Source organism: Equus asinus, chromosome 26, assembly GCF_041296235.1.
Source record: "Equus asinus isolate D_3611 breed Donkey chromosome 26, EquAss-T2T_v2, whole genome shotgun sequence".
NCBI lineage: Eukaryota > Metazoa > Chordata > Mammalia > Perissodactyla > Equidae > Equus > Equus asinus.
The window spans coordinates 12,916,916-12,925,540 of record NC_091815.1 but is presented as its reverse complement, the minus strand read 5'-3'; positions in this window follow the sequence as shown (position 1 = coordinate 12,925,540).

The window sequence follows — 8,625 nt, the reverse complement described above, 5'->3', positions numbered from 1 at the left end:
CTGTGTGTGGGAGGATGTTCATCAGCATCCTGGATCCCTAGGCACTAGACACCAGTAGAGGCCCTGACCCCACCCCTCTCCTAATTGTAAGCATCTAGGGTCATTGCCAATGACCTGGGGTGGGGATGGGTGCACAATGACCCCTACTGGACAACTACTGTTCTACATAAGTCATGAGGATAGTGGTTTCATGTATGTTAAATGTTTGTGAATTATGAAGCAGGTGCTTGGGTAAATCAAGATGGAAACTCTCATTTGGATCAAAGAACCTAGGATTCTAATTGAACATGCATTCAGAAGCCCTGTGTTCTTATCTATGAAACTCAAGCTGGTCAGGAGAGCTCCTTTCCTGATCCAGCCTGGGCTGATTCTAGATCCATTTTTCTTTTCCATCTGTATTCAGTGGCTACCTTTGTCATGACCTCCATCCATAATAGATGTGCTTGTATACACATCAACTATACACATGGACTAGAGGCATGAATTTCAACCCATGACTGAACCAGGGATAACCTCTGAGCCAGATTAGGTGATTTCCATTTGGGTTGCAGCCATTAGCAAACAGACGAAAGGTTCCGAGGAATGCATATATACTTGAGGACTTGGAGTATTCTGGGTAGGAAAGAAGAGGTGCATATCTAAATATTTGCCCTAGAACTCATAAGGTGATTGATATTAAGGTATAGATTTCCAGGAAATGAAGAGAAAGAGAGTTCCTGGGCAGAGTGTGAAAGGCCCATAATTCCAGCCAATAAATGTGGGATCCACTCCTACACAGGTCTCAGTAGTTACCCTGAATTTGTACCTAGTTTTCAAAGAGCAGAAGAAAGGTATAGATAGAATCCCCCCTGAGATTAGGCCAACATGCATGGCCCTCTACCTCTCCTGTATTCAGGAAAGATAGAGCTGAATGCTCTGATATCCGTATCTCCCTTTATCCGTCCTAGATATGGTTTCAGAACCAAAGAGCTCAGCACCCAGGGCAGAGTAGAAGTGAAGCTGTGAATTTCCTGGCAGAAAGACCCCAAGTAGGAGACCTTATCTGGCTGTTCAGCTGGAACAAAGCAACCTGCACACTGCCCCAGGCAGCTCTCATCACTTTCCTATGCTCAAATATTTCATCAGCAAACAATCACCTGTACTGACTCTTTATCCACTTCACACATCTTTTGTTCCTTGGATTTTTTCTGGGGGCCATGTGGGCCAGTAACTGGAGGCCATGGTGGTCCAGCCCTCTCAGGCTGTGAAGGGAGGATGGAACTCTCACCTTCCTCAGACACTTATGAGTGACTTGTCAACAGGACCAACAGTGAGGGGCATCCTTCACCTACTCACCCTCCTCTCTAGCCCCCATATCAAGGAAAATATTGGGAGCATGAGCACACTGGCATGGCAGCTCTGTCCTTCCAAGACTCCCCTCAGCATGACCCTGACAGTCCTCAGTGACAGTTGCATGATCTGGGTCCGTGAGACATATCTCTCTTTATGCAGCGTTGGAATGAGTCATTCCAGTCTGTGATTGCTGAATGGGAAACCTATGATGGGATGCTTCAGCTGCCTGGACACACTGAGACACTTTTCTGAAGCAGCAGGGCCAGCTACCTGAAGAGCCATCTTGTCCATTTGACCAACCACACTAGCTCTCTGTAGAAACCTCAAGCATTTTACATCAACTCTTGTCAACCACATTTTCAGGAAAAGACAATCTTTCTGAATCCATATCTATCAGCAGAGGACCATTTGTGACCTGAACAACCTCTCAGTGAAGATTTTCAAGCTCTGCTCCACATGCTGCAAAGCTCATCAGGGCCTCTGCTTTAGTAGGAGGAAAGCATCATTCTCACAATCTTGATCCATGCCTCCTTTCCTTTGATGCAGAATCAGTGTGATTTAAGGTGGATGAATGAGAGACACATCATGTTTGGGGGCAAGAAGGAACATAAACCACTTGGAAGTATAAAGGTTGCATCTTTGCTTATTTGGTTATTTTTTTAAAACTTTTAATTGTGGTAAGGAATACATAATATAAAATTTACCATTTTAACAATTAAATTTTTTTTTAAATTTATTTTTGTTTTTTTAATTTTTAATTTTTTTTAATTTTTATTTTTTCAGATGTACATCATTTTTCGAATTCTGTATACATTACATCATGTTCACCACCCGAACACTAATTATAGTGCATCCCCTCACATGTGACCCTAATCACCCCTTTTGCCCTCCCCCCTTTCCCAAATGGTAACCACCAGTCCAATCTCCAATGCGATGTTTTTTTTTTTTTTGTCGTTTTTATCTTCTACTTAGTGAGATCATATGGTATTTGACTTTCTCCCTCTGACTTATTTCACTCAGCATAATACCCTCAAGGCCCATCCATGTTGTCACAAATGGCTGGATTTCGTCATTTCTTATGGCTGAGTAGTAGTCCATCGTGTATATATACCACACCTTCTTTATCCATTCATCCCTTGATGGGCACCTAGGTTGCTTCCAAGTCTTGGAGATTGTGTACAATGCCGCAGTGAACATAGGGGTGCAAGTATCTTTATGCTTCTGTGTTTTCAAGTTCTTTGGATAAATACCCAGCAGTGGAATAGCTGGATCATATGGGAGATCTATCCTTAATTTTCTGAGGATACTCCATACTGCTTTCCATAGTGGCTGCACCAGTTTGCACTGCCACCAGCAGTGAACAAGTGTTCCCTTCTCTCCACATCCTCTCCAACATTTGTTGTTTCCTGTCTTGTTAATTATAGCCATTCTGACTGGAGTGAGGTGATACCTCATTGTAGTTTTGATTTGCATTTCCCTGATAGCTTATGATGTTGAGCATCTTTTCATATGCCTGTTGGCCATTGGTATATCTTCTTTGGAGAAATCTCTGTTCAGATCTTTTGCCCATTTTCTAATTGGATTGTTGGGGGTTTTTTTTTGTTGAGCTGTATGAGTTCTTTGTATATTTTGGATATTAACCCCTTATCTGATATATGGTTTGCAAATATCTTCTCCCAATTGTTAGGTTGTCTTTTCGTTTTGTTGATGGTTTCCTTTGCTGTGCAGAAGCTTTTTAGTTTGATGTAGTCCCATTTGTTCATTTTTTCTTTTGTTCCCCTTGCCCGGTCAGGCATGGGACTTGAAAATATGCTGCTCAGACCGATGTCAAAGAGCGTACTGCCCATGTTTTCTTCTAGAAGCTTCATGGTTTTGGGTCTTACATTCAAGACTTTAATCCATTTTGAGTTGATTTTTGTGCATGGAGTACTAGCTGTGCATAAATGTGTGGGTTTACTTCTGGGCTCTCAATTCTGTTCCATTGATCCGTGTGTCTGTTTTTGTGCCAGTACCATACTGTTTTGGTTACTATGGCTTTGTAGTATAATTTGAAATCAGGGAGTGTGACACCTCCAGCTTTGTTCTTTTTTCTCAGGAATCCTTTGGCTATTCGATGTCTTTTGTTGTTCCATATATATTTTAGGATTCTTGTTTCTATTTCAGTGAAAAATGTCTTTGGAACTTTGATAGAGATTACATTGTATCTGTAGATTGCTTTAGGGAGTATAGATATTTTATCTATGTTAAATTTTCCCATTCCAAGAGCACGGAATATCTTTCCATTTCTTAGTGTCTTCTTCTATTTCTTTTGACAATGTTTTACAATTTTCAGTGTATAGGTCTTTCATTTGTTTAGTTAAATTTATTCCTAGGTAGTTTATTCTTTTTGTTGGAATTGTAAATGGGATTGTTTTCTTAATTTCTCTTTCTGCTACTTCATTGTTAGTGTATAGAAACACAACTGATTTTTATGTTGATTTTTTACCCTTCAACTTTACTATTTTCCCATTTATTATTTCTAAAGCGTTTTGGTGGATTCTTTAGGGTTTTCTTTATATAAAATCATATCATCTGCAAATAGTGACAGTTTTACTTCTTCCTTTCCAATATGGATCACTTTTATTTCCTTTTCTTGCTTGATTGCTCTGGCTAGAACTTCCAAATTATGTTAAGTAAGAGTGGTGAAAGTGGGCATCCTTGTCTAACTCCTGTTCTTAGAGGGATAGCTTTCAGTTATTCACCATTGGGAATGATATTAGCTGTGGGTTTGTCATATATGGCCTTTATTATATTGAGGTTCTTTCTATACCCATTTTATTCAAGGTTTTTATTGTAAATGGATGCTGTATCTTTCAAATATTTTCTCCTCATCTATTGAGATAATCATGAGAGTTTATTCTTCATTCTGTTAATGTGGTGTATCACGTTGATGCATTTGCCGATGTTGAACCATCCCTGCATCCCTGAAATAAGTCCCACTTGATCACAGTGTATATTTTTAATGTATTGTTGTATTCGATTTGAAAGTATTTTGTTAAGAATTTTTGCATTGATGTTCATCAGTGATATTGCCCTATCATTTTCTTTTTTTGTGTTGTCCTTGCCTGGTTTTGGTATCGGGGTAATGTTGGCTTCATAGAATGAATTAGGAAGCCTCCCCTCCTCTTCAATTTTTTGGAAGAGTTTGAGAAGGATAGGTATTGTGTCTCTTTGAATGTTTGGTAGAATTCACCAGGGAAGATGCCTAGTCCTGGAATTCATTTTGGGGGACTTTTTTGATTTGTTTCCATCTCCTTATTGGTGATTGGTCTATTCGAATTCTCTATTTCTTCTTGATTAAGTTTTGTAAGGTTTCACGATTCTAAGAATTTATCCATTTTTTCTAGAACATTCAATTTGTTGGCATATAGCTTTCTGTAGTATTCTCTTACAATCTTGTATTTGTGATGTATCCATTGTAATTTCTCCTCTTTCATTTCTGAGTTTAAGTTTTCTCTCTTTTTTTCTTGGTGAGTCTAGCTAAAGGTTTGTCAATTTTGTTTTCAAAAAACTAGATCTTAGTTTCATTGATTCCCCCCCCATTTTTAAGACTCTATTTCATTTATTTCTCCTCTTATTTTTGTTATATCTTTCCTTCTACTGATTTTGATCTTTGTTCTTCTCTTTCCAGGGCTGTTAGATGCACTGTTAGATTGTTTATTTGAGATTTTCTTGTTTGTTGAGGTAAGCCTATATTGCTATAAACTTCCCTCTTAGAACCACTTTTGATGTATCCCATAAATTTTGACATGTCGTATTTTCATTTTCATTTGTCAAGTACTTTTTGATTTCTCCTTTGATTTCTTCATGGACTCAATCGTTATTCAGTAGCATTTTGTTTAATCTCCACATTTTTGTGGCTTTTCCAATTTTCTCCCTTTAGTTGATTTCTAGTTTCATACTGTTGTAGTCAGAAGAGATGCTTGGTATTATTTCAATCTTCTTAAGTTTATTGAAACTTGTTTTGTGGCCTAATATGTGATATATTATGGAGAATGTCCAATGTGCATTTGAAAAGAATGTGTATTCTGCAGTTTTTGGATGGAATGTTCTGTATATATCTACTAAATCCATTGGTCTAATGTGTCATTTAAGATCACTGTTTCCTTATTGATCTTCTGTTTGGGTGATCTATCCATTGGTGTAAGTAGTGTGTTCAAGTCCCCTATTATTATTGTGTTGCTATTTCTCATTTTATGTCTTTTATTAACTGCTTTATATATGGAGGTTCTCCCATGTTGGTTGCAGATATATTTATGTGTTATATCCTCTTGTTGCATTGTTCCCTTTATCATCATGTAGTGCCTTTCTTTGTCTCCTGTTACAGTTTTTGTTTTAGTTTCTTTTTTCTGAGATAACTATTGCTACCCCAGCTTTGTTTCATTTGCCATTTGCATGGAGTATCTTTTTCCATCCCTTCACTTTCAGTTTGTGAGTGTCTTTAGGTCTGAAGTATGTCTGTTGTATGCAGCATATATATGGGTCTTGTTTTTTATCCAATTGGCCACCCTATGCTTTTTGAGTGGAGCATTTACTCCATTGACATTTATAGTAGCTCTTGGTAAGAATGTGTTTATTGCCATTTTGTTAATTTTTCCCGGGTGTTTTAGTAGTTCTAATCTGTTCCTTTCTTCTTCTCTTGCTCTGTTCTCTGTGGTTTGATGGCTTTCTTTTTTTTTTTATTATGTTGGGGTTCCTTTCTCTTATTTTTTTTGTATTTATTATTAGTTTCTGTTTTGTGATTACCATGTGGTTCATATAAAATAACCTATGTATGTAACAACCTATATTAAGTTGATAGTCTTTTAAGTTTGATCTGTTGCTAAGCTCTACTCCTTTACTCCTCTCCTTCCACATTTTATGTTTTTGATATCATATCTAACCTCTTTTTTGTTCCTGTATATCCATTGCCCTCTTATCGTGGAAATAGATAATTTTAGTATTTTTGTCTTTTGACCATATTAGCTTCATAGGTGGTTGATCTTTCTTGTATATTTGCCTTTACCAGTGATTTTACTGCTTTTTTGGATAATTTTCCTATTCCTACTTATGGTCTTTTGTTTTCCACTTAAGTTCCATTAGCATTTCTTGTAAATCTGGTTTCTTGGTGATAAACTCCCTTAATTTTTGATTGTCTGGGGAACACTTTATCTCTCCTTCCATCCTAATGATAACCTTGCTAGGGAGAGTAGTCTTGGCTGTAGGTGTTTTCCTTACAGCACTTTAAATATATCACTCTATTCCCTTCTAGCCTGCAAAGCTTCTGGTGAATAGTCAGCAGGCAACCTTATGTGGTTTCCTTTGTACATAACTTGTTGCCTTTCTCTTGTGGCTTTTAGGATTCTCTCGTTATGTTTAATTAGAGGACATTTTAAGTATAATGTGTCTTGGTGTGGGCCTCTTTGGGTTTATCTTGTTTGGTGCTCTCTGTACCTGGATGTCTGCTTCCTTCCTTAGGTTAGGAAAGTTTTCAGGTATTATTTCTTCAAATAGATTCTCTTCCCCTTTGTCTCCATATTCTTCTTCTGGGACACCTGTAGCACAGATGTAAGAGCACTTGGTCTTGTTCCAGAGGTCCCTTATAATGTGCTTATTATTTTTAATTCTTTTTTCTTTTATCTGTTCTGCTTGGGTGATTTCTTCTAGTCTTTCATCCAGCTGATCCATTCTTCTGTATTATTTACTCTGCTTTTGAGTCCCACAAGTGAATTTTTCATTTCCAGTGTTGCATTTTTAATTTATGATTTCTTCTTTTTCATATTTGCCAATTCTTGTTGAAGTTCTCACTAAATCCATCCATTGTTCTCCCAAGCTCAGTGAGCATCTGAACATCTTATTACTCTTTGCTTGAACTCTTTTTCACTTAGATTGTTTTTCTCTGTTTCATTTAGTTCTTTTTCTGAGGTTTTGTCCTGTTCCCTTACATGGAACATATTCCTTTGTCTCCTCATTTTGCCTATTTCTCTGTGCTTATATCTATGTATTAGGTATGTCAGCTACACCTCCCAATCTTGGAGAGATGGACTTATGTACAAGATTCCCTATGAGGCCCAGCAGTTTGCTTCCCTCTCATCACCAGTTCCAACTCTTTCTGGATGTCTCTGTGTGGGCTACATATGTCCTTCTGTTATAGCAGGGTTGCTCTTGCTACAGGTGCCCAGGGAGTGTAGGCTGTCCCCCTGGCATGCTGGTTGTAATGCTTAGCTGCATTTAGCTGTTATGGTCCTTTCAGTCACTTTATCAGGCATGGGAAGCTCCAGCATAGTTGGCTGCAAGGACTAATAGCACATTCCTGTTTCAGTTTTTCTAAGTGAGTAGGTCATCAGTATGGCTGGTTGCTAGGCTCAATACCTTACAATTGCTGCAGGCCTGCTGCCGGCAAGGCTGTTGTCAGCTGTCTCAGGGTTGTAGGTGAGTGGGCCTAGCACAGGTATTGGAGCGCCCAGTTTTTCAGGCCTTGGAAGATGGGGCCAATCCCCTATGTGGCTGTTTGAGAAGCACAAGTCTGCTGCAGCTGACAGTCCTCACCACCCACAGGGCCACACACCGTGTCAACAGAGTCCTGCCCTAAGTGTGTGTCCAGATTCACTCAAGTGGACTCAATTGCCCCACTGCAGAATCCCCACATGCTCCACAAATGCAGGCCTTCCCCTCATACACATCCTGCCCCACAGAGGCAGATCCACTCACCTGGTAGCATCTGTATCAGTCACCCCACCTATGTGGACCCACAAGTTGTCTAAGTTCTTGCTCTTTGCAGGCTGCCTGCCCTGGTTAAGCTGGACTAAATTGGTGGTCTGGTGGGGGTAGGGGGGGCAGACTCCTGCACTAACAGGCCAGAGGAAGAACTCCAATGGTATCTGCCAGTGTCTGTCTCAACACACCTGAAGTAGACCAGAATAATGGTTACCACCAATGTCTAAGTCCCTGCAGGGGTCTTGCCTCTCATTGAGATGCTCCCAGAGTCTATCAGGTGAGTCTCTTTTCACCAAAGGATAGTGTACCTTCCTTCTGCTGATTTTAGGTAGCTTTCTGAAGAGGGTGAATTGGTGCATGGGCTCTTTTTCTCCCCTTGTGTCTGATAGTGTTTCTGGGGATACTCCTCATTTTAGTTAATAGCCAACAAAAGTATTCCAGGTATTAGGACACTTGCCTCAGTTGTGCCGAGTACAAAAGCTGTTTATTGTGGTAATGCTCCCTTGCTCAGATCCACCACTCCTGTATGGAAGGCTTTGTACCTTAAGGTTGTGTCCA